At 41.7% G+C, this 26,154-nt stretch overlaps 1 protein-coding gene across 3 annotated transcripts in view; it reads right to left on the bottom strand.

The window, feature by feature from the left end:
• SYNPO2 (synaptopodin 2) overlaps positions 1-26,154 on the bottom strand; it is a 163,722-nt gene that overhangs the window by 47,910 nt on the left and 89,658 nt on the right. For 2 of the 3 annotated variants that reach the window (XR_005833869.1, XR_568258.2), the window contains one exon: positions 17,714-17,902. The exons of the other annotated variant lie outside the window; for it this stretch is intronic. The gene's annotated coding sequence lies outside the window, so the exon portion shown is untranslated. Of the gene's footprint in view, positions 1-17,713; positions 17,903-26,154 lie in introns of those variants that run through there. 3 annotated transcript variants of the gene reach the window in all.

Here is a 26,154-nt window from a genome sequence, read left to right as displayed (position 1 = left end):
GTTGGGGGTGGCAACCATTTTGGGTGTGTGTGTGTGTGTGACAAATAGGCAGATCTATACTGAGGAACTTTCTTTTGAGGACCATCTCATTAACTCTATTAAGCTTCAAATAGCCATACTTTTAAAGGAGACTAGAAGATGAGTTTATAATCATGATTTTCAGATTTTTTTAACATATTCTTTTATTTTAACTATACAACTTTTATTATTCTGAAAACAAAGATGTTCCGAAACAAAACTGTCTGGATTAGAGCCAGAGTGTGCTGAAGACTGCTTATGTGGAAGCAACATTAGCTAAATTCTGTAAGGAGTTCACGCAAGCACATAACTAGCTCTTCAAAAATATCTTGTGCAGCCTCCAGCCATACAAAAAGCTCCAGGTACCATTTGACAATACTTGTGCTAAGTGTACAATGCAAATATGACAACATATTCAAATTCTGCTTTACCTTACCTATAGTGCTTATTCTTTAGCTGGTCACAAAGTCTAAAATGCCAAAGACGATGGATTTCCATTTGTTCTTGATTTTCATTTGAAACTAAATATGATGAAATTTCAATTTCCTCTCTATTATTACATAAATCTGAAGCAAAGAAATGGAATTACCAAGTGCTTGTTTTATAGGAAAAATTGTCTCCACGTTAATTAAATTAATTGTGCATAATATTTGGAGGAAATGGAATAGTCAAATGGCAGATAAATATATTAAAGTAATTTAGTGAATTAAAGTTCAGTATAGAAACATTTGAGATGACTCAAGCAAACTGTGTAACAGCCTATATGAATTATAATTTAAAGGAAAAAAAATAAGCCATACTAATTTTTTGAGGCAAGGACTGTCCTAATTTACAAATTGTAAAAGAAAATTTACAAAATACTGAGTTTTCTCCTCTTCCTATGAAACAATTTGGATTTCAAAGAAAATATCAAATTTTTTCAAATCTTTTTTCAAATGAATGGGTTGGTACCCATCGTTCACAATACCACAACATAATCTCTGTCACTGTTTAATCTCATTTATATTTGCTAAGACATGGTTTCTTTCATTTGGAGTTTGCTGTACAGGGATATAAAAAAGCCAGTGAAAATTAGACCAATGTGCTTACAAGTTTCCACAGCTCATTTCACCTCATTCCTGAAGGTGTTCATTTATCTACCAAGTACTGAGAGCCTCCAGCAGCAGGTACTGATCTAGTCTTGCCTTCCAGGCTAGCCCCGGAGACTAGGAAGGACTTGGCAATCAGACGTCCATCTTCAAAGGCTGGTTTTCTGACATGCCCTAATAACCACAGATAATTACCAGGACCCATAGTGAGAGGGGCACCTAACCCCATGAGAACTGATATAATCCAACAACAAATATGCTGCTTTATTTCATTTATTTTTTTGTTTGTTAGTATGTGCTTTGTTTCATTTATGTGTCCCTCTCCATCCCCTTCCCTGTTCTCTCTCTCTCTAATAACGGTGTCTTACAAATTCTTCATGGACTATAATTATAATTGATGGACTCAATCTGCTTGTCATTTTCAAGGGTATAAAGAACGGTTTCCTGTGCCTGGTTCTATATCTCACAGATTCCTTTATTAGCACATTTATATTATATTAATATTCCTTGAAACAAAAGCAAAAGTATCAGATGATGTTATTAACACTTCAGTGTATAAACTATATGTTCTGTCTGTTCCCCGATATCAGTTAAAAATTTGAATCCATATCAAAGTGGGAAAGAGTGTGATTAGAAGAAATAGATTGACACTCCTGCATTAAGAAGTTTCTTTGAATTATTGAACATAAATTAACTGGATAATTTGTATTCTACTAAAAGACCTTCTGTTCCTAGGAGTGTTAGTTGTGTCTCCTTTACAGTGAACACTCTGACTCCATCTTGAAGAAGTTCTTCATCGAAATCTCCTTTCGTCTTCATATGTTGTAAAGTATGAGAAAGGCAATGGTTAGGACACCAACTTTCATGCCATCAAGTTCAGGCTTATTTTTAAGAAGTTTTGTATTGTTTATTGTTGATGGTGTCAGGGTGAATGTGGCCTCGGTGGTTTGTTGCTTCCCCTTTCCCTCACTCACAGCTTCTTCTTGCTACGAAAGGCGACATCTTTGCCTTTCTGGCACCCCAGTGCCTCTGGCTAAAGCTCGGAGGGCACCCTAGTTTCTCTCCATGGACATACTGTGAGCCAATGCATTTTCTTTTTACTACAAACCATTTGTTCTCTTTGCAGAATATAATAGTCATAGTTGCTGAATGCTCCAATTGAATATGTGTTGCTAGACTAGCTTGGTGTTAATGCTATTTCGAAACAATTATTTAGTTGTTTGCAGCAATGCTATTTGCCCATATTGTTTTCCAAAGGTAGATATTTATTTGCCATTTTAAAGCTTTCCTCAGTTAAAAAAAAAAAGTAATTTTTAACAGTTTCTACAAACAGGTAGACCTGAGAATACTGACTCCTATGTCAGGAAAGGAGAAAGCTAAAAGCAACACAATTTGCTCTGTAGAATTCCCTCAAGACTCAGGAATTTGTGGGAACAGCTCCCTCTTGAAGTAAGGATGAGAGTAGGGATGAAAACAGGAAGATTAAGAAGATATTAGAACACCCCAATACCATTTCCTAATTCCTCTCAGCCAAGCAAATGGCCTCGATTAGCCCTACAGGACACCAGGCACAGTTGAAGATGGGTGAGCCATATGGAAAAGAAGGAAAGTGAAAGAAAAACTACTAGATAGCAATAACCCCCCCACCCCACTCCAAGCCCCCTTCTGTCTGAGCTCCCAGAACTCTGGCAGCTAGACTTTATACCCTTTTGGAAGGAGACTGAAAGATTCTGATTAGCTAATCCAAAAAAAAAAAAAAATAGAAATATTAGAGTTTCACCAAGAAATGACTCCGTTTGGTCACTTTACAGTAAGCAGATAGCCAAGGAAATCTCTCTTCTAATCTAAAGGAAAGCTTCTATTGTAAAAGACAGGCCAAAATAAGCAAAAAGCAAACATAAAAACTGCCAGGAGAGGAAAACACCAAAAAACGTTATCACTGATATCTTCAGAGTGATATGAAATTCATGAAACAGAACTCAAAGGATATAGAAAAGAATGAGAAAGACTCTCGGAGGTTAAAAATATCTCATCAGAAATGAATAGCTCGACAGAGAATTTAGAAAATAATGTTGAGGAAATTTTCTAGAATCTCCTAGAACCTAACAGGTTTAAAATCAAGACAAAAAGATGAGAATAGAAGGGAAAAGTTTTAAAAATTCAAGAATGGATACAAATGGTCCAATGTCTGAATAATAGGAATTTCAGGGTGAGAAAACAAAAGAAATAAATCATCAAATAAGTAATTCAAGAAAACTTCCCAAAATTGAAGGACCCATACACTAGAATAAAATACATACAAACCATAGCACATCATCATGAATTTCACAAAAAGATCTTGTAAGTTTCCAGGAGAAAAAGTTACATACACGAGGGATCAAGAATCAGAATTGCTTTATGTTTTTTTTTCTTTTGTTTTGTTTTGTTTTAGAATTCCTTTGGACTTCTCAATAGCAACATTGAAGGTCAAGCACAGACTAATACCTTCAGAATTCTGAGAAGGTCTTTCCAGCCTAGAATGCTAACCTAGAGGAATTATCAATTAAGCGTAAGGACAGAATAAAGATGCTATCAAATATTTTAGATCTCGGAAAACTTAGCTCTCACCACCCTTTCTTAGGAAGCAACTGGAGGAAGGGTGCCATAAAAATGAGGAAAAGAACCAAGAAAAAAGGAGATGTGGGGTCTAGGGAGTGAGGATCAGCTCAAGAGAGGAAAAGAGGAATCCCCAGGATGATTACAAAGAAAGACTCTAGGAAACAATATGTATCTCGCAAAGAGAGTTACCAGTCCAAATCAGAGCAGGTCAGAAGACTCTAGCAACCAAAACAGATGGTATTGATAGAGTTCCTGATGTGATTTAAAATATCAGGAGAATTGTTTAGACAGATGGACAGAGTTTGGGGATAAATGAATGACAAATACTTAGAACACTAAAAAGGAAAGACAGATGTTAATTCTAAGAGAAAAAACATTTGTGTAAGAAAGGAAAAAGTACTCATGGCGTAGTATAGAGCTTAGCTTTATAATCTAAACATTGAATATTGATTCAAACAAAATATGATATAATGATATTGGAAGGGTGGAGTAGGGGCAAAGGGGACTTATGTGAGCTTGAGGCAGGGAGTAGGGAGGGGTGGCAGAGCGTATCTTCAACTTCCATTTTGGTAAGCCAGTGAGTAACGTTTACAACAGAAAGAAGGAAAGGAAGGAAGGAGGAAAGAACACAAATTAAGTGTGTAATCTGAAAATAAGAAGGAAAATAGCCAAAGGTAAAAAAGGGAAGGAAGGAGGGAGGGAGGGGGTGGAAGGCAGGAGAAAGCACAAGACACAGACCTTCCGAGCAAATGATAGAACTGAATTCTAAAAAGTGGAATTAAATGTTTTAATTCATCCTGCCTTATTCAACCTGCCTATTTTTGCTTCCTGTCCCTCCTATCTACCTCCCTTCCCCTTTCTCCTGGAATCCAGCCCTGGCAACTCAGACCGTGATGAAGTCATAGGCTCCAAAATATGGCCATGGTATGAAGGCAGCAGCACAAATTTTTAAACAGCATTTCAGCACCACACCACAGTGCCGAGAAGGGAACCTTGTGTAATGTGAACAACTATGAGCTTGTGCTATTTTATTAATCCAGGGTGGTGATCCCTGGGTGTTGCATTACCTGTGTGTGTGTGTGTGTGTGTTTGTGTGTCTTCTGCAGTCTCCTATTTATATGGCAGTCATCAAGAAGCCTTCTCTTCTTGTACATGGCAAAGGCAGAGTGGAGATAACTCAATATTAACCCCAACTCTGGGGTTCTCACCTATTAGCAAGGTCTTTGACATTAAAAGCAAAGAAAGGTTCGAACGGGAATGACCTTCTCTGATATCTTCTTCTGACTCTGCCTCTGCATGTGTCAGTTTCTTGCTCCTTATCACCTCATTAAGTCACCAAACATTGCTACCTGGGAGGAAAGATTGATGGAGTGATAACTGGCAGCTCTCTTGTGACCTGCAGCCAACGCATTTCCATTTGCTTATTAAAGAGTCTTGCTTTTCCTCAAATAGACCTGTATTTTGAAATTCCTTTCTGTTTAACGTGCCATTCTCCAAAGCTCTTTAACTTTTCCTTTGCCAGATCCTCCAGAGGAAAAATAACTTCTTGGGCCAGAGCATGCTGGTATTTAACATCTCTGCTTCAAAACTTTTTATAAAGGTCAGGCAACAGTGCAAACCTTGAAGAGAGTAGTAAATTAAAAGAAAATTCTCTGTTTAGATCCACCCTGTGTTTCCCAGAACGTCCATCCTGTCTTGAAATCTGATTTCCCCTTCAGAGTCCACATTGAATGGCTGCTCCTCCCCGAAGCTCTTCCCTTCATTATCTCCCTTTGCCCTCCAGACAGAAAGATTTGCGGTCTATGAACGCATTAAAAATCACTCTGAATTTCTCTTGTGGCACTTTATAACTTGTATTTTAATTATTAGAAAACACGGTATCTGCACTCCTAAATTGTATCTTCATGAAAACAGGAACCTTGTTTTAATCTCCTTATCATTTGACACGGTCAATTAGTAATAACAAGAACCACAGCTAAACCATTTGCGGCGCACACACTATCTCTAATCCTCACGATAGTCCTGAGAGGAAAGGAGTTTTAAGTCCATTTTGCAGGAGAAGAAACTAAGTCTGTGAGATGTGATGTGGCTTGTCTAAAATCACAGTCTCAGTGAGTGGCAGAACCCATCATTTCAACCAGAATCTGGCTTCTTCATACCCTGCTATAAGACAGAAAGAAGGAAAGAAGGAAGGAGGGAGGGAGGAAAGAAGAAGTTTAAAATCTCAGGCTTTGACCCACTTATTGGAATAATACTTCACAAACTCCCAGAGTTGTAGAGTTGTGAGAGATTAAAGAAATTAACACAACCTGTCCTCTGCTTTTTACACAGAGAACAACTAAGACCAGAGAGGTTAAGATCCCTATTCAAGGGTGCATAAGCAATGATAGAACTGGGGTGAATGCAGCCCTCAAGGATCCCTGACTCTCACTCCAAAGTTCCTTTCTATGTAAATTTTGCACCAGGCACTAACACATCAAGACATTTAAAACAGGATAGCAACTAATAGACGTATAAGCTTGTTTGTTTGTTTAAACTTTTGTTTACGAAAGTCCTCTGGACTCTAAGAAGCAAGAATTACAATTTCTAAAGTCTTCATGAATAGTTTTCTCATTTGCCAAATATATAGGATAATATCTAAATATACAAGATAACATAATTCTTTTTTGTTCGTTCACCAAAAAGGAAATATTTTGCCTTTAAAATGTACTTTGCCATTTAGTAGTCATTACAGTACAAATAGTGAATGCTTCATCTGTCAGCAACCTAGCACGTTCATACTTTTGAACAGCACAAAGGCAGCAAAGTTTAGAATATGACCAAGCCAGTGAGATGGATATGTACACTCAGGGCCAAGTTCAGGACCTTGTAATTTTCCCCAATTAGCTGATATCTATGTCCAGAAAAATGTGATTATCAAGCAAGGACAATTCTTAACCGAGTCCTAGCTGACTCCCAATGCAGAACTCTGGGCGTTCCTGGCTCCGTGCCAATGCCCCACCCCCACCCTTCCCCAGAATCCCACCATGTCCTCCGGGAAGCTTGCTTTCCTCTTCTTCCTCAGTGCCTCCCTCCATCCCAGCAAATGCACTGTGGCAGGAATCAGGGACGTCTACAATCTTAGAAGCAAGGAAAGGGGGGTGTATGTGAGAGTTAACTCTGAGGTCAACAGTAACAGATGAGAACAGGCGTTTTCAAAGGAACTCTAGATAAATGGGCCAGGCGCGGTCCCGAGCAGCCTAATGGAGGGTATTACCATATCAAAGGAAAGAATGTGTCTTTCTGAATGAGTTGTCCAGAAATAGAAATTAGAAAAGGGTAGGAGACAAAGCAGTGCCCATAAAAGTACTGCCCAGAAGAGAAGGTATCCAGATCAAGGGCTTGACGTGCACAGCACCAGGTGCTTTCCAACTGTGGAGGGGCGCGCGGCAGGCACCCGCCATCGAAGCTTCCAACTTACACACTTTGTTCTGATTCCTCACTCACAGGTCCCTGATTTACATAATAATTTGGTTTCTAAGGGAAGACAGGCACTGGCCAGAAGATGCAAGCAATCGGTCTTCTTGTCATTCTGTTTTTTCCCTCCTTCAAAAAGAAGGAATCAGAATTCTAGCTTACCCTCAGTCTTCTTTGTCTTCAGGTAGCGTGAGTTAGTGACCCCCGATTGGGGTACTGCCTGCACAGTGACCAGACTGCCGTAGAACTGCATCACTGAGAGTGAGGGTCTGGACTATGTCAAATTTATAAAGGGTCATGTTTGAGAGACATTTCTTAAGCCAGTCAGTCAGATTTGTCCTACCTCCTCATACCTTCTTTCAAATTTCAGTCAACATTAATTGACTTCTTCTCTTCCCACAAATAAATATTCATTGACCTCTCTCTTAGGGCACAGTTTATGCCTTGTGTTATTTTTATCTTACAGAAGTGTATTTTGAGAGCAGGTTGTTTTATTTTATTTTTTTATTTTATTTTATTTTATTTTATTCAGTCACTGTTTTTTGAATGACATATTAGAAATGAGTAAGATACAGTCATGTCCTCTATAGACTCAGGTTAGGCGGGGACAGATAAAAAAACAACTTATACATGTGGAAAGGTAATAATAATAGTATAAAGAACAAGAGTATTGCAAAAGAGGGAAAGATGAACTTTGTGGGAAGCCTCCCTAGAGGAGGTGATGTCTCAGATTTTGGAAAATAAATAAAACTTCACCAAGAAAACCAGGAAGAAGAGTATTCAAAACAAAGAGGAAAACATGTGCAAAGGCAAAAAGTTATGAAATGACCTGGGAACCGGAATACAGTTTGGTACTGCCAGAATGTGGAATGCAAGGAAGAGAGTCATGCAAGATACGAGTCTGGCCAGGTGGAGAGAGGATAAAAAGTTGGGGTATGCCCCAGATAGGCTTTCCATTGTAGGTGACCACCGAAGCTAGCAAAGTCTTTTCATTACAAAAAGAGACTGGACCAGATTTGTGTTCAGGAAGACATATTTAATATTACTATGGACACAAGGGAATAGAGAGAGTTAAGATAGAAAAAAGTAGAATTAGCTATATAGATGATAGATAGATAGATGGATGGATGGATAGATAGATAGATAGATAGATAGATAGATAGATGGCATTTGGAAACATCCAGACCAACACTAGTCAGTACAAATATAATATGAGCAACAAATGTAAACCACATGTATAATTTTAAATTTTCTAGTAGCCACGTTAAAAACCTAAAAAGAAACAAGCAAAATTAATTTAAATATATGTGTTTGGAGCACCTGGGTGGCTCAGTTGGTTAAATGTTGGCCTTTGGCTGAGGTCACGATCCCAGGGTCCTGGGATCGAGACCCACACCGGGCTCCTGCTTCTCCCTCTGCCAATGCCCCCCCCCCCACCGCTTGTGCTCACTCATGCTCTCTCTCTCTCAAATAAATAAAATCTTTAAAATATATATATATTTATTCTGAAATATTTTTCTTTCAACATGTAAGCAATATAAAAAGTCATTAATGAAATAGGTTACATTATTTTTTTCATTATAAGTCCTTGAAATCTCCTGTATATTTTATACTCACAGTGCATCTCAATTCAAATTAGCCACATTGCAAGTGTTAAATAGCCACATGTGGCCAGTGGCTACCACACTGGACAGCAAAGGTCCAGCTAATAAATGATGAGGCGGTGACTCATGCAGAACTGGGAAAGATGGGACATGTTTATAATGTATTTACAAGACGAATTTGACAGAAGTTAGGAATTGATCTATATCAATAATGAAATACTAGCTGAATATAAAGTTTTCTAGCTCAGAAGACCTGCGGATGACAGTTGCTCAGCCAAACCAGGGAAGCAAGTCTAGGGGAAATAAGATGATGCATGTGTTTGGGACTTACTGAATTTGAGGTGTGTGGGCCGTCACGACTACGGGCACAATAATGCATACGCTAGATGTGAACAGCATACACTATATAATGCTTCTGTGTTTCCAGTTCTGTTCTGTTTCTTGTATACAAACACGTTTAATCCTCAAAACAACACTACCAGATGGGTACTACTACCACCCCCCACATTACAAATGAAAACACTGAGGTTCAGGGAGAATCAGTTATTTGGCCCAGGTCTCAGTATCATCAGTTACCAAGTGGCAGAGTGAAGACTGAAGCCCAGTCTGGCTTCAGAGGCAAAGGTTCTAACCACACTCTGTACTGCCACTCAGAGCAGGGCCTATGGAATCACACAAACCTGGGTTCAAAGAACTCCTGCTTCACGTACTGATTGTGTGACTTCGAGCAAGTTATGTAACCATTGAACTTCCGTTTTCTCGCGTATAAAAGGGGAATAAGATGCCTATCATAACCATGGTTGTTGAGAGAGATGACTGCCCGACATAGATACATATAAAATGTTCATCACGGCAGTAGGTATACAACAAATAGTAAATAGTAGCTGCCATGATAATTACACATGTTGGGCTTGGAGCTCAATGTAGAACCCCAAATTGAGCTATGTATTTCTCTTCAAATACCTAACACACTAACTGGTCTGAGTTTCGTCTTTTGAAGAAATGGCTTTGTCTCATTACAAAGACATATATTTAAAGAACTTCACAGGAGAGAGCTATAGGCCGGGGTCATCCTGCATCAAAAGCTAAAACAATCATGGGCTTTTAGATCAAGAGACAGCAGAGCTGAATGTTCATGGCACTTAGACACTGTGGAGAATTGCGCACTGGAAGTAAAATCTTGCTCTTACCTTCGAGGAGTCTAAAAGGACAGACTGGATACATGATGAGAACATATTTGTTTGTGTGCACTTGTATTAATTAGTGATTAAAAACCAGCAAATAAAAAATATTTATCAAACAGAGATCTACGGTTATTTGGTTAAAGTCCAAGAAAATTTAATCATAAGGTCTAGGTTTATCACATTTCCCCGCCAGATAATCTCATTCTTGTATGGGCAGGCATTTGGATACGAAAACAAAAGACAAATTAAATAAAATGAATAACCAAAAACCATAAACAGAGGACATCTTGCTCTGCAATCCCTGGCATTTGTAACTTTAGATTTCCAAGATGTTAATGTTAATTACATGCCATTTCCTGCCAAGCTTACGGTCATGTGATCTAAATTTGCATTGTAATTAGCTTTGCCTTTCATAAAACACTCTGCCTTTTTTCTAGATGAGGAGATGCTGGACGCAGAACCTCTTAACCAGCCCTCCATAGACCCCCGCAGCCAGCTACCACCCAGCTCTTCTAATGCCCCAGTCCATAGGTTGAATCAACAAGCACTCTACTGAGCCATCCGATCCAATTGTCATTCCTTCCCTCAACCCTTTAAATTCCATCTAGGTGGTAGGTTTCCTCTTTGAAATCAGGACTAAACTAATCACCCATTTAATGCTCTGAACACCAAGCTCATTTGATTCTTCTCATCTCAGGTTCCATCAGGAGGCCTGCCTAGGAAGCCATTCCTCTACAAGATGGTCAAGTGGGCCACATACCTGGCTTGCCCAACGGGCACAGCAGATGAGTAACAAGTGTGTTTATAGACTTTGTGCTGCTCCAGCTGTCGCTGATGTCAGTGTTTTCTGCTAAAATTGGTGTATTTTTTGCTATCTGCCTCATCCCCTGGGCAGTTCACACGTCACCAGCAGGGCCCAGTGGTCTGAGGAGACCTCGCTGCAGAGAAGGAGAATAGATTCTCTGCAGGAATAAGACTACTCGTCAGAATGTTGCCTAATATAGTGGCAGTGACTGAGCCAGAGGCCTCCTAGAAGAACCAAATGTTCAACAAGAATAACAGGGACCATTAATTAGTTCAAGGACAGCGCACGGGACTATAGATCAGCCCATCAGGCTTTAGCCCAAGTCTCTTCCAACGTGATGGGTTCTAATACTAGGAAAAGCATTACATCACTCTGTGCTTCCATAACTGTAACTCCAGGGGTGACATTTGTTAACAGAATATATTTTCTTTTTTTTTTTTTTTTTGAAAGATTTTATTTATTTATTTATTTGAGAGAGAGCGCGCGCAAGCAGGGGGAGCTGCAAAGGGAGAGGGAGAAGCAGACTCCCGCTGAGCAGGGAGACCGACGTGGGGCTCGATCCCAGGACCCTGGGATCACGACCTGAGCTGAAGGCAGACGCTTAACCGACTGAGCCACCCAGGGGTCCCACAGAATATATTTTCAACCCATCTGAACATAAACAAACATTCATTTGAGACCCTTTTACAATCTGGAAAATTCAGAATAACATTTCAAATGCAAAAAAATAATATATATATTGAGGAAAAAAGTATGGGGAGGGAGAAAAGACCCTCAGAGCAGTTAAATAGGTTCTTAAACAGACTTCTAGACACACCTTACTAAGCTGTAGGTTATGCAAGGGAAAACCTGTGTCACGAGAGTCTGTAGGCTAAGAGTTTTGTATGCTAAGAGAATTGTGCTTGTAGAGCAAAATGGAGGAGGGAGGGAGCTTGCTGGCTCATACACAAGTATCCAGTAAGAGGATGGATCCAAAAATTGAGTGGTGAGTTGTTAGAAGACCTTAGAAATTCATGTAGACATGTTAACGAGCTGCACTTGACAATGTGATCCAATGGAATAGGTTTTTCTCTGAATTTTAAACCAAACTAAATCAAGGAGGGGTCATAAAACAAGGTAAATCTGTCTAAAGGAAAAGGTTTCCAAATAAATGTCAATCCTCTAAAATTACATTTCTCTACAATGTCCAATCCCACACACTATCAAGTTCGCTATTTCAGTTCCACATTGTAAAGGACTTTTTCCTTTAAAAAAGAACACACACACACACACACACACAACACACACACACACACACACACACACACACACACCACATTTGGCTTCCTGCTTTTAGTCTCTTCCTTCTTTAATGAATTTTGCAAATCAGTGTCAAATAGGTTAATAAATGCTTCTCTCGTGTTGCTTTCCTATTCAAGGACTAACACGGGCTTCCCATTAACTCTCAGCTCTACTCTGCCTTCAGTGGTCTTCTTAAGAAAACGAATCTAGTTTTGTCTGACCACCTGCCCAGGATCCAGAGCAGAGGAATGCTCTTGCTATGGTCAGAAAGAGAGCTCCTTCTCTACAATAAGAAGATGCCTCAGATCTGAGCAGCAAGACAAGCTGAAGCCATGCAGAGGAGTAAGGATCCAAAACTTGGAAGACAGTCAAGATGGCACTTTCAGGGGGAGGGCTTCAAGACAGGCTTGGAAATTAAGGCAAGGGTTGTTGCCCCAGTCCAGGAGTTTCAAACCGAAAAGGCCAGAGCAAGTCCAAGTGCAAACAACTGCAGATCACATGCATTTATGAGATTGTTGGTGGTGAGTAGTTCATGAAGGGAGGTCAGGGATGGTGAAGGGAGGCCCAAGTAACTGCCTAGAAGAGCACGTCTGAAAGTATGGGTCAAGGACCCTGAGAGATCCCTGATACCCTTTAAGAGGGTCTGTGAGGTCAAGACAATTTTATAGCAATAGGAAGGAATTTTTTGCCCTTTTCACTCTCATGAACACACAAGGGAGTTTTCCAGAAGCTATATGTTATGTGTGACACTGGCTAATGGAATATGAGCCTCCCAAACTGGAAACCTCACTGTTATCCCAACTCTTCCATGCCCTCACTCCATATATTATCCTATCCTGTTGCTTCTACCACAGGATTGTCTCTTGAATCTGGTCCTCCCCACCACTGCCTTACTTCAGTCCTTCCTCAGACTGTTTTAGCAGTCTCTTCACTTTAAATCCATTCTCCACAATCAAGTCCTGCCTTCACACTCCCTTGTAAAAATCTTGCTTACAGAACCAGATCTAAACATTTTCATATTACACAAGCAAGATCCTGCACAACCACCCCCATCTACCTTCCTAACTCCATCTCCTGCACCCCTTCTCCCTTGCTCCCCTCCTTCCTCTAGCCTGAGTGCAGCCGAAATGAAGTTCTCCAGACTCTTAGAACATGCCAGACTCTCACAACTCTGTGTCTTTGTACATGTGAACTTTCCTGAATCCTTCATTGTTGAACTTTATTAAATGCTATCTTTCTCCTTTTATATTCTTTTCTTTCACTTGCTCCACCCAGCCCTTCCCTGCTTCAGAGCAACTAAACATGCTATTCTGCTTAGAATGTTCTTCCCTTCACTCTTTACACGGCTTGGTCCTTCTTATCCTTTGGTTCTTGGCTGATAACAGGCCAGGTGTCCTGCCAGCCCCTTTCCCGATAAATGCAGATGTTAAAGCGACACGAGCTTCACCTGTGGTTCTGCCCAAGCACCGTCTGGTCAACGCGAATGTCAGTGGCTAAGAAGTCTCAATAGGCAATATGCATCTCTCTCTCCACCCACTTTCTTTTCTTTTTTTGTCTGTCTCCTAAAGTCTTAAGGGTCTCCGAGCTTTGACAGAAGGCTCAAGTTTGATGGAAACTTCTCTAGAAGAACACTCAAGTGTCACTGATGATGAACAGCAGGTCAAGCAGTTCCCTTCTTTGATTAAAAAAAAAATGAATAAAGCGTTCACACAAAAAAGGAGTCATTGAATCAGCCAGACCTGGAGGTTGGATATGGAATGTGAAGCCCTGGACCCAGTGATCTTACCTGCGTGATTTCATGTTTACACACAAAGGGGTTGATTAGGAAAGGCATCTCAGCCTGGTCTGGGCTGAGTTGTGGGCTATGTCAGCTTGGTGCTCTTTCCAGAAAACTGAATACATGTGAGAGTCACAGTTCTCCATCTCCACTGCCCTCCTTATTCTTAGCATGTGGTTTTGGTCTGTCTCCTCCTCTGGCAGATAAGCTCTATGAGGTCCAGCATCGTCTGTTTTGTGTGCCGTTGTGCCCCCAGTATCTGGTGTAATATTTGGCGTTTAATAATGCTCTGTAAACAAGTGCTGAATAAATGATTGAACATGGGACTTACTCTTCAGGATCAAACAAAAATGTTATTTCCTAGGCGGAGTCTTCTCTCCCTTTCTCAAGCAGCCATTGGGTCTGTGTCCAGGCATCGAGCACACTGCATATTCCGCGGTTACAGAGAGCATGGAATCAAAGGTTTTCTGATGGTCGGTCATACGCAGTGTGGTGCTGTGATTTATATGTGCTTCTCATTTTATCCTTTCAACAACCCTAAGAGATAGATATTACTTTCCAAATTATAGATGAGGAAATAGGCTCAAAATATCCAAATCATACAACCAATAGTAGCTGGCGAAACCTATCCAAAGCTAGCTCCATTTTCCTCTTTTGCAAAACTCCTTTTCATTAAATCACGCTGCTGTATGGCATTTAGCTTGAGGTCATAATGTACCGGTTTACAGCGGGTCTCACTTCTGGACACAGGGACCATGTATACTCATCTTTATGTTCCTAGCACCGGGCATGGTGCCTGCCGTACAATATTTAACATCTGAATTAAAGAATAGATGAATGAATGATGTGGGTCTGTCTCCCGATGGAGAGTGGACTTCGCAGCCCCCAGGCCTCAAGGCTTGCTCTCAAGGACTGTTAGTATTGACCATGCACTCCCCGGACAGCTTCTGCTAGGGTCCTTGCCTGAAAACAAGTCAGGTGCCTTCCAAATCCTGAACCCTTAACCCAACTACCTGTTTCTTCTCTCTCTGCCACAAGATTCCCAGATACTTAGTGTAGTTCACCTATTTCTGCCTCACAGGGTATTTCTCTTTTGGTGATCAATCCAGTATCACAGAGACATGACTGCATGACATGTTCTTTTTTTTTTTTTTTTAGATTTTATTTATTTATTTGAGAGAGAGACAGAGCACAAGCGGGTGGGGGGGAGGGGCAGATGGAGAAGGAGACGCAGACTCCCTGCTGAGCAGGAACTCCCCGCTGAGCAGGGAGCCCAACGTGGGATCAATCCTAGGACTCTGGGATCATGACCTGAGGCGAAGGCAGATGTTTAGCTGATTGAGCCACCCAGGCGCCCTAACATGACACATTCTTTTATCACTTGGAACATAAACTATTTTTCTTTATTTGCAGCTGAAGTCACTGCTACCAGTGACTGTCAGTCAACAAGGTGAGCCCGTGACTCTGACAGAATCTTTTGGGAAATCAGAAATAGCATTGTCTCTGTCTTCTGACGCTTTCGGGCTTGTGAGGGACCTGTGAGCATGCGTGAAACAATTAGAGAATGATACAAACAAGTTGAGAGACATATGCCAATTTGAGTCACAGTTTGAGGAATTGGCTCTCAGTCTCAAGCTTGCCAAAGCCTTAGCTACCCTCACTTGCGCTCCAGAAATCTCTGCAATGCTGTTAACTCCCCTAGAGGCTGACAATCCCCCCCCCCAGCGATGGGCACAGGGTCTCACAGGCAAAATCATGACCCAGGGTCTGATACTTTCAAGTATTTTCAGAGGTTTCTGGCGAGAGCATGAGGCTAACACAGCCGGTGTGATTCAGCCCCGACCAGGCTGAGACGCCTTTCCTAATCAACCCCTTTGTGTGTAAGCATGAAATTATGCAGCTAAGATCACTGGTTCCAGGGTTTCACGTGCATTTCCAAAGCCCAGTTCTGGCTAATTCAATGACTCCTTTTTTGTGTGACCATCCTATTTTTTCTTTTTTTTTTGAGATTTATTTATTTGAGAGAGAGAGAGCATGAGTAGGGGAGGCAGGGGGAGAGAGAATCCAAAGCAGACTCTGTGCTGAGCACGGAGCCTGACGCGGGGCTCGATCTCATGACCCTAGGACAGACCTGAGCCGAAACCAAGAGTCAGCTGCTTAACCAATTGCGCCACCCAGGCACCCTGCCCCCCTTTTTTTTAATCAAAGAAGGGAACTAACTGCCTGGGCAGCTGCTCATGATCAACGCCCTTGAGCATTCCTCTAGAGAAGTCTTCATCAAGGTCGAGCCTTCTGTCAAAGTTTGGAAATTTCAGATCAAAGTGATTAGACTTTGGGGAAGAAAGATCTAAAAAAATATATAAGAGAAAGGACAGAGTGAGGAGAGAGAGAAAAAGAGAGAAAGAGAGGAGGGGTGCCTGGTGCCTCCTGAGGCTCCTTAGCTATTGACCTTTGCAGAGAAGCCCGCACAGCTCCTGGGCAGAGCCAGCTGTGAGGGTCCCGAAGCTCCAATGTCTGCGCTTGCAGGGAAAAGAGGCTGGAGGTCGGGTCTGCAACCCTTCATGAGAATGTAAATCGCATCCCTTTCTTCTCTCAAAATGAAAGAGATGGCCACTTATTAATTTACAAACAAAAGTCCGAATTCTTACAGACCTTCTTCAGAATAACTCGTAGAGTAACTCTCACTGGAGCTCTTCTAAAGGAAATGTTGGAGGCACTTTCTAAAATGTCAGTTCGAAATAAAACAGAATCCAAATGTCCCACCTCGTACTGTGCAAGCAAGTCCTATTTTTAGGCTGAGGTGTCACTCAACCTGCTATATAAGGCCGTGCGAGGAACCTCTGCTTTTAGGGAAGTTCCCGGCTCTTCCTTGGAGCAGGACTGTTTCATTTCACACGTAGGTACCTCTTGATTAATACCTTCTTCCCATTCCCCGGAAAAAAAAAAAAAAAGCTTCCCTCTTAAGTCTAAAAGTTTCCTTAAACGCATGGTGGCGTACAATATAAACACCTAAAACCGAAACCAAACCAGAACAAATAAAACAAGAAGACATACAGATGTCCATGCACATAAATTGATGTTCGTGAGATACTGACAGATAAATATAGTTGATGCAATATTTGCTCTAGCCAGTCAAATAAACACGATTAAAATAACTGCTCATAATCGAGTGGGAAAATTGAGGCAGTGTGTGGACAGTGGCAAAAGCATTCTGTCATATTTGACTTCGAATTCATATTCTCCCAGGTAGTAGCTGTGTGACTTTGTGAAAAATAACGATTCTTTTAACTAATATTGACTGAGAAATTGTTACATGTCAGGCACCGAGCTCATTAATTCACATTGCATAACTTTCTGGAGTCCTTTTCCTTTTCTGTAGAGTTACAAGGGTAAGACGTACTTAATACATCATTGTGAAGAATAGAGAAAACGCATGTAAAACACCTAAACATGAGTGAGTGTAAAAATGGGTATTTTAAAAATAAAAATGGAATGCAGAAATAGCGATTCTGGTGCATATTAGGTATTTTAATAAGTGACTGAAGTAAAATTAAAAATAACTAAAGCCATGTTATCTTTAAATCAAAGTGAAATCCTAAAGAATGAAAATTATTCAATTTCTCTTTGGTGTTATTTGTGTGAGACATTCTATGTTACAAGAGAAAGTGTATTTTATTATGGCCTTAGAATAAAATTATTAGGCCTTAGTTCTTGGTCTGTTTTACCATTATTAACTTGTTCTGTGAACTTGATCTATGAAATCAATTTTTTCCCGTGTGCATTCGAATATACTCATTACAGATGTTATTTATTTGTAATTTCACCTAAAACAATGACAGGATAACGAGGTATCTAAAGAAGACTTGGTCTTGGTATAATTCAGCAAAACTGCCATAGTTTTATTGAGTGAGACCTAGAACACATTTGCAATACACATGAATGGACAACAGGAGTCCACTGGAATTTTCTGGCCGTGTCAGAGATGTTGATCGGGGAAGTTGTTGGAAGCTTTAGGGGGCAATATCAATAGCTCACCGAGTAACATTCTGTTTCCTGGTTCCTCTGATCCAGCCAGGGCGTTTATTTAATGGCTACACGAGATGGAAAAAGGAAGAACATGTTACAACATTAAGCCTGAAATAGAATGTCGAACAACGCGGAGGTAAAATTACTGGCCCAAATCCCTCTCAGCAAAGGACCAGGCTCCCTGCCAGCCAAGGTGATTTGGATTAGTTCTAAATCCAGCCCACTTACAGACTAGAGAGAGTGGAAATGGCCACAGGTGCCTTTTATCCCCTCTCAACCCTGGGATGGGCCAGCAATGCACCCCGTAGATACCTTTGGGGCCACCAATGCTTACTGAAATCAGGTCAAGTTTTTGGGTTACTTTTAAAATCCTATGAAATCTAGGAAAGGAAGAAGGCCAAAATTTTTCAGACCTTATCCATGGGAGTTTGGTTCAGATATTCATCCTCTCCAGGCAGTCTGTGATAGTTGAATTCTGCTTTTCGGTAACTAGAATGACTAGCAGATGTGTGCCAACCTACAGGACACTGGGCACAGACAGTCCAGTTTGAGGTGGCATTTTTAAACATGGAGTTGAACTTGCTATCCTAGCTTCGCTTCATAAAAAAGTAAGCTGGCTGACAACAGCAAATGGGGTTTGTACATACACCGTTATGGTTTCCACTGTGACTGTTAGAAAATCAAGGAAAATGCCCTTAAGTTTCAGTAAATGCAGCCTATAGCATTTATTGGTTTTAGGAAAGGGTATAGCATTGGGGGCCATGGGGTAGAAGTAAATAATCATCTTCACATATAAAAGGATTTCAGGTTGTGAAAATGAAGGCCATTTATGCTGAGGGTAGAGGTTTTTGAGCGTAACATGGATTGGAAGGGGAAAAGAAAAAGATTTCTTTCACAGAGTCACATACTTGTCTGCAGAGTTTCTTTTCTTTTCTTTTTTTAAAGATTTTATTTATTTATTTGAGAGAGAGAGCACAAGCAGGGGGAGCAGCAGAGGGAGAGGGAGAAGCAGACTCCCTGTTGAGCAGGGAGCCCGATGCAGGACTCAATCCTAGGACTCTGGGATCATGACCTGAGCTGAAGGCAGACGCTAAACCGACTGAGTCACACAGGCACCCTTGTCTGCAGAATTTCTACTTTTAATTCAATGGAAGTCCAAGGAAAACTAAACATTGTCAGAGGCACAATGTCAAGCTAAGATCGCCAAATCGTCGGTCACGCTGGAGAAGCTGGCCCAGCCCTGTTCCTCTTAACTTCATTAAGGGCTACGGAATTATGTAATAAATGGTGGTATTGTTGTGAAATGTAGCTCAGCAACCTGGCATGACCACAAAGGCAGCAAACTGCGGACAGCATGGTACGCCAGGATGATGTAGGGTCACTGAACCAGGTTCGGCACCAGCCAGCAGTTGTTAAACAAGACACTTCTGGATGCCTATTTGGCATTCAGTAAATACTTGTTGATTAACTGATTGACTTACTGATTGACAAAATGGCCACTGGGAGTGCCAAGTTGGATGACAGGGCTTTTGACATTAACTCTATTAATATGGCAGAGGCTTAGGTAAGTCTCAACATTTCCCTGCCTCAGGATCCCCATGTCTACAACACAGAGATAATCACTTGCCCACAGCAGTTACAGGAAAAAAGAGAAGAGTGGAAAAAGACGAGATAATTGTTGAAGTCTGAGGCACTCCGTCGGGAGTTGCCAGCACCAGCTTCTGCAAGGAATTAGAGCTTGACGGCTCAGCTGTCAACCTCCCGAAAGGAGAGACAGAGGGCAAGCCCCGTTCCAGGAGCAAGAGGCACAGCCAGGTACATGGAGCAGGCTGGGCCGCAGGGTGGAAGGACTGGCAGAAGCCAGGGAACACTGAGCACACAAGTAGGGTTACGCTGAAGAAACCTCGGGGATTCTCTGCACTCAAACCTTCCCCCTAACCCCTGCTATAGCCTACGACGGCAAAGGCTCTCAGAACCCAGTGTACATAAGGATCACCTGGGATGCTTGCTTAAATTACAGATTGCCAAACCCCACTCCCAGAGACTCTGAAACAGCAGGTGTCAGTTGGAGCCCAGCAATTTACATTTTAGTGAGCTCTCCAGGTGTTCCTGCAGCAGGTGGTCTAGGACCAGAATTGCAGAAGCACCGACCGCAGAGGGAATCATCAACCTTTGTATTTCCTAACGGCAGTGACAAACATCAGCGAAGACACAAAGGGCCCCCCTAGCCAACCAGTTTTAATTTTGGATTTCTTGGTGTCTGGGGCCAGTGACATTCAGAAACCATTTACTAAGAACCCATCATGTGAAGAGCATTGAACTAAAGGGTGCAAAACATACAAAGAAAAGAACAGTCACGTGCATAGGGACTCTGATAGAGTCAAGTGGGTAGGCCGGGAAACCTACGGAGAAGGAGTGGTTTTACATGCTGGGGTCCGGGAAAGCACTTTGGAATTGGTGACATCGGAGGCGAAGCTGGAAGGAAGGGAGGACTGCATCTGGAATGAAGCAGGGCACCTCAGGCAGAGGGGACGGTTTAAACAAGGGCGTGGAAGCCTCTGAATCCAGAGTGAGGGCACGTGACTGGCCTGTGCAGTAGAGACAGCAGAGAGACAGAGCAGACTAGAAGGGTGGGTGTGGCCGGACCTAAGGAAACTTCCAACGATGGGATGAAGTTTGACCTTGTTTAGAGGTCAGCACACGCAGGATTTTGAGCAGAAGAGTAACTGAAAAAAACGTTTTGTTTGTTTTTCTAAACTTCATGTTCAACCTAAACATTATTTTTGCTTTATTTTTTTTAAGTAGGCTCCATGCTGGACGTGGAGCGTAATGTGAGGTTTCAACCCACAACCCTGAGATCAAGACCTGAGCCAAGACCAAGAATCGGTGGCCTAACCGACTGAGGCACCCAGGCCTTAACATGATTAATAGCTAATATATTCATGGGGCACAGCATTTTAGAGGAACAAGATGGCGTGGAAGTGTAAATTTCCCCTTCCTTCCACTCTTGTTTCCCAGCCATTTATTTTGGAAGCAACTAATATTTCCAGTTTCTTTTGTACTGGGGAGATTGTTTGGGACTAGCTAATGGCCAAATATTGGTTGGGTTGGAACAAGGAAGAGAGAGATGAATGACAGAGACACCAGTTTGGTGATGGTTTCAAAAGCCCAGGTGATGATGGTTTGAAGTGGAGCACTGTCACTGTGAATACAAGGGAGATTCTGCAAAATCATTTCCTAATCCCTTATGCCCCATGTCCAATCAATTTACAAATGGCACAGAAGGAGTCAAAGATGACTGAAATTTTGTCCCGAGACTTGAAGGATAGTAAGATGGGAGAATGAATTTGGGACAGACAGATGGGGAAGCTGTGCAGTAAAGGGAGATACAACATAAAAGTGGACATGACAAATATTCCGTTGGAAAGTGAGGTGCATGGCTTGGAAGAGAAATGCATACTGGGGCGTCAAGGGCAAAGAAGTGGTAGTTGAAGCCGTAGGAGCAGACCAGCTCGGAAAAGAGGACACAGAAGATTGAGGAAATGAGTACTGAAAAATCCCTACATGTAATGGGGAAGGAGAAGAAGTGCGGCCAACAGAGACTGAGGAGGAAAGGTCAGAGAGTGAGTATGTGTGTTCCTGAATCCAAGGGAAGAAAGAATTTCAAAGAGAAAAGCGGGGGGAGAAGTTGCCAATGCCCTCACATGGTGATAGGTGTGTGTGTCATAAAGAGAAGAGCTGAGAAGAAATCATTGACCACCTGGTGATGAGCACATTACTCCTGAGCTTTAAAGAGTGGTTTGTGAAGAGTGGGAGCAGAGTGGAATAATGCAAGAGAGAGTGTAGAGGGAGATGAGGACATGGTGGCCCAGTGTAGACCTTTCGTTCAAGAAATCTGCCACAAGTGAAGGGAGAAAGGATCAGAGCTGAAAAGGTGAATAAGGTGGAGAAAGAACTTTCTCCTCAAGCGTGGAAGAACAGAGTGGAGTCAGGGAGATATTTGATGGAACAAGACCCTGGAAGAGATTGAAGGAGAAAAACTGAAGTGAAGGGAGGAAAGCCAGGGAGTTCACATCTAATCACCTTGGCCATCTCAGCAAAGTAGCTGAGGTCACCTCCACGCTCGAGGGAGAAAGAGTTTGTTTTTGGAGATTTGCCAAAAAATACAGAAAGGAAATTGATAGCATATGGACTTCAGATGAAAGAAGGGATATTCAAGAGGCACTGAAGGTCCAACTGAGGTTGGACTAAAGAAGCTCCTCAAATGGGTTGCTTGCAGATCTTTCTTCCAATTCCTTGCCACAATCACAAATCTTGAAAAACAAAACAAAAACCCACGCATCAGGTTAAGACTTTGGCTCCTTCAGATAATCTGGGAAATGTATTGAAGGACTATCATGTTCTTTCTATGGCTCATACAGAGATGCAGAGGAAGGAATGTAGATTGCCTTCCAGACAGGTTTCTGGGAGTCGGTTATCTGTTATTTAGGTAGCTTATGCAGTGATATGTGGAAAGAGAACATAAATATCTCAGGCTGATCAAGTGCAATTTGTTCATTAACACCATGTGAAAACTACCAAAAGATATTTACAGACAATATATTGGAAAGGGTCAGAGATGAGTGGAGTTAGTACAGCTCCCTGTGATTTGGGCCAAGTAGACATTTCCCTGCAGATCACTACTAGTGATTCTCCGAGGACAGAGTGCAATGCCTCTCTACTTCTCTTTCCCCCTAAACCCCCTCTTTTTATCTTCTCTTGCCCATCCTGGATTGATTCCCAAAATACAGAATAAAGGCAGAGAGGAAGCTCTCCTGCTTAGGTTAAAAGAGGTAGTTAACGGGGACATGTTAGTTGTGAAAAACTGTGTCCGCAGGAGGAACATGAGCACCTGCAAATATATCCAGGATTTTCCCCAGGTCAACTATGGGATATATAGTTTTATATATTTACATATTTTAAAGATTCTTTATTTATTTGACAGGGAGAGCACAAGTAGGGGGAGAAGCAGAGGGAGAGGGAGAAGCAGGCTCCCCACCGAGCAGGGAGCACGATATGGGACTCGATCCCAGGACCCTGTGATCATGACCTGAGTCGAAGGCCAACGCTTAAACTGACTGAGACACCGAGGCCCCCTGTGGGGTATATTTTAGTTTAGCCATTTTTTTTTTTTAATGTCTGGGACCTTTTTTTTCTGACAGCACTCGTTTTAATGTATTTTATTTTATTTTTTAATTAAAAAAAATTTTAAAGTTTTTATCTTAATTCCAGTTAGTTAACATACAGCGTTATATTAGTTTCAGGTGTACAATATAGTGATACAGAACTTCCATTCAGAACTGGTGCTCATCCCAAGTGCTCTTTTTTTTTTTTAAAAGATTTTATTTATTTGACGGAGAGACACAGCGAGAGAGGGAACACAAGCAGGGGAAGTGGGAGAGGAAGAAGCAGGCTTCCCCACTGCGCAGGGAACCTGATGTGGAGCTCGATCCCAGGACCCTGGGATCATGACCTGAGCCAAAGGCAGACGCTTAACGACTGAGCCAGCCGGGTGCTCCACAAGTGCTCCTCTTAATCTCCACCCCCTATCCCATCCATCCCCCCATCAACCACCCCTCTGGTAACCATCTGTTGGTTCCATCTGTAATTGAGAGTCTGTTTCTTTATTTGCCTCTCTCTCTTATTTTTTTACCCTTTGCTTGTTTGTTTCTTAAATTCCACATATGAATGAAACCATATGGTATTTGTCTTTCTCTGACTGATTTATTTCACTTAGCATTACACTCGAGCTCCATTCATGTAGCTGCAAATGGCAAGATTTCATTCTTTTTTATGGCTGAGTAATATTCCTATATATATATGCCTATATATATATACATATATACATATATATCTCATATGATATATATACACACACACACATACCACTTCTTCTTTAGCCATTCATCAATTGATGGACACTTGGGCTGCTTCCACATCTTGGCTATTGTAAATAATGCTGCTATAAACATAGGGTTGCTTGTATCCCTTTGAATTAGTGTTTTGTATTCTTTGGGTAAATACTCAGTAGTGCGATTGCTGGATCTTTAGGTAATTCCATTTTTAACTTTTTGAGGAAGTTTTCCACAGTGGCTGCACCAGTCTGAATGCCCACCAACAGGAGAGCACTCAGTTTTACATCTCTTTTTCATATGAATGGTTTATATTGTGCCTGCCTCAAGCAACTGTGTTATTTAAGAAAACGATGTAGGTACATTTAAAATTAGACATGTATTCCTTCATCCTTAAATTTGAAATGATTTCCAGGGAGTGTCTTCTCATTATTTATGGTTTATTCCCTGAATTACAGCAATGTGTATATGAAAGTCACAGTGCATATTTCTTCCTTATGCTACGAATTAGTTGGTCAAAAAATATGCTCCTGAGGCTATGCTGCCCTCAAGTGGTCCAGTTAGAGAATGCTCAACTAGTTTTTTCCTGGAGGGACATTCCAATCTGACCTGTTTTGATTTAAGCATTAACTCCTGACAAAGAAAAGAAAAGAAAAGAAAAGAAAAGAAAAGAAAAGAAAAGAAAAGGGGAGGGGGGGGGAGGGGAGGGGAGGAGGGAGGAGAGGAGAGGAGAGGAGAGGAGAGGAGAGGAGAAAAGAAAAAAGAAAAGAAAAGAGAAGAAAAGAAAAGAAAAGAAAAGAAAAAAGAAAAGAAAAGAGGGGAGGGGAGGAGAGGAGAGGCGAGGAAGATAATTATGTGCCATATCGGAGGGGCAAGAAGGAAAAGGAAGGTTTTATGTCTCAATATTTCTCTAAAAGGTACAGGAGTAAGAAGTACAATAGCAACAGCCACAAGCGTGTTTTGGTTAATGATCGAGTAATCTGCTGCATGCATGTGGCTATGGGGATGCAGCTGCGGGATATGAGTTGCATTGGCTCCTTTAGGCCTTTGGGGCCAATCCTCAGCTGCCCTAGAGCAACCCCCTCATCGGAACTCATGACATCATCTTCCACAACTAGGGACTTACAGTTGTTTGGAAACAATGCACTCAGGGAAAACTCTTGCTCTTGTGGCCAAGACCTCAGAAGGGAGGCCAGTAATTACTGTGATTACATGAATCACAAGGCAGGCTGTGGAGGATCGTATTGATGTGGATGGCCTCTAATGGTAGCTCTGAGGGGGCTCTGCGCTAATTGGCCACCATCAAGGCCCTCTCATGTGTGGTTAGCTTCCCAGGTTGCTGATGGAGAAAGGAGACCACCCATTAAAGTGCCCAGCGGACTCAGAGTTTGCTGGGCTGTTCTGGGCTGAGCTTATGAAGCAGGTCGGTTGCAAGGCTTTCAGTAACTCAGCTAGAAAGCCCATCATGGAAGAGGTGAGCCAGCTAAAAATGCACAATGTGTGTTCCTTGTGGTTTGTCACACTGTTTCTGGTACTTCGGTGATTTCAGTGAATTGTGAATCTCCCTCAATAATAAAAGATTTGTAACAAGGAAAACACAAGTTCTCATACACTGCTCTTGGCCACAGAGATGAATTGCGCTAGTCCAATGAGTAGAAATGAACTCTTTATTCAGCAGTTATCTGTGGGGAACGCCCTGGAAAGGACTCTGTGCTTAGTAAGTTGGGATCAGCTCTGCCACAAACTCATTACATGACCATGAGTGAGTCATTTAACCTCTCTGGGCTCAGTTTCTTCCTCTGTAAACTGTGACATTTAGTTCAATTCAGTGGTTTACAGACTGGTATGTGCAGAGGGTGTCCCGCACGGGCTATCACCAGGCACAGGGTCCCTTCTTCCCTCTCTCTCTACCCAACCACACCCACTGCGATACATTTTATAAATCAGACTTTGAAAACCAATGGATTAGGTGGTCTTTACTTCTTTGCTTTCTAGCTACACTATAGCGTGATAGGGAAAGATGTTCGAAACGGTGATGGTGACACTTATTGATGAAGTTACTTTTCTTTTTTAGTGAAGCTTTTAAAAAATTATTGAAGTTTAATTTACATACAGTATTATATTAGTTTCAGGTGTACAATATAATGATTCAAAACTTCTATACATTTCTCAGTGCTCATGATGACAAGCATACTTTTTCTTTTTTTTTTTTTTTAAAGATTTTATTTATTTATTTGACAGAGATAGTGACAGCCAGCGAGAGAGGGAACACAAGCAGGGGGAGTGGGAGAGGAAGAAGCAGGCTCCCAGCGGAGGAGCCTGATGTGGGGCTCGATCCCAGAACGCTGGGATCACGCCCTGAGCCGAAGGCAGACGTTTAACGACTGCGCCACCCAGGCGCCCCCATACTTTTTCTTTTAATTTAT

The sequence above is a fragment of the Ursus maritimus genome, unplaced genomic scaffold (assembly GCF_017311325.1).
Source record: "Ursus maritimus isolate PB19 unplaced genomic scaffold, ASM1731132v1 scaffold_11, whole genome shotgun sequence".
Classification (NCBI taxonomy): domain Eukaryota; kingdom Metazoa; phylum Chordata; class Mammalia; order Carnivora; family Ursidae; genus Ursus; species Ursus maritimus.
This window is presented reverse-complemented; position numbering and strand designations above follow the sequence as displayed.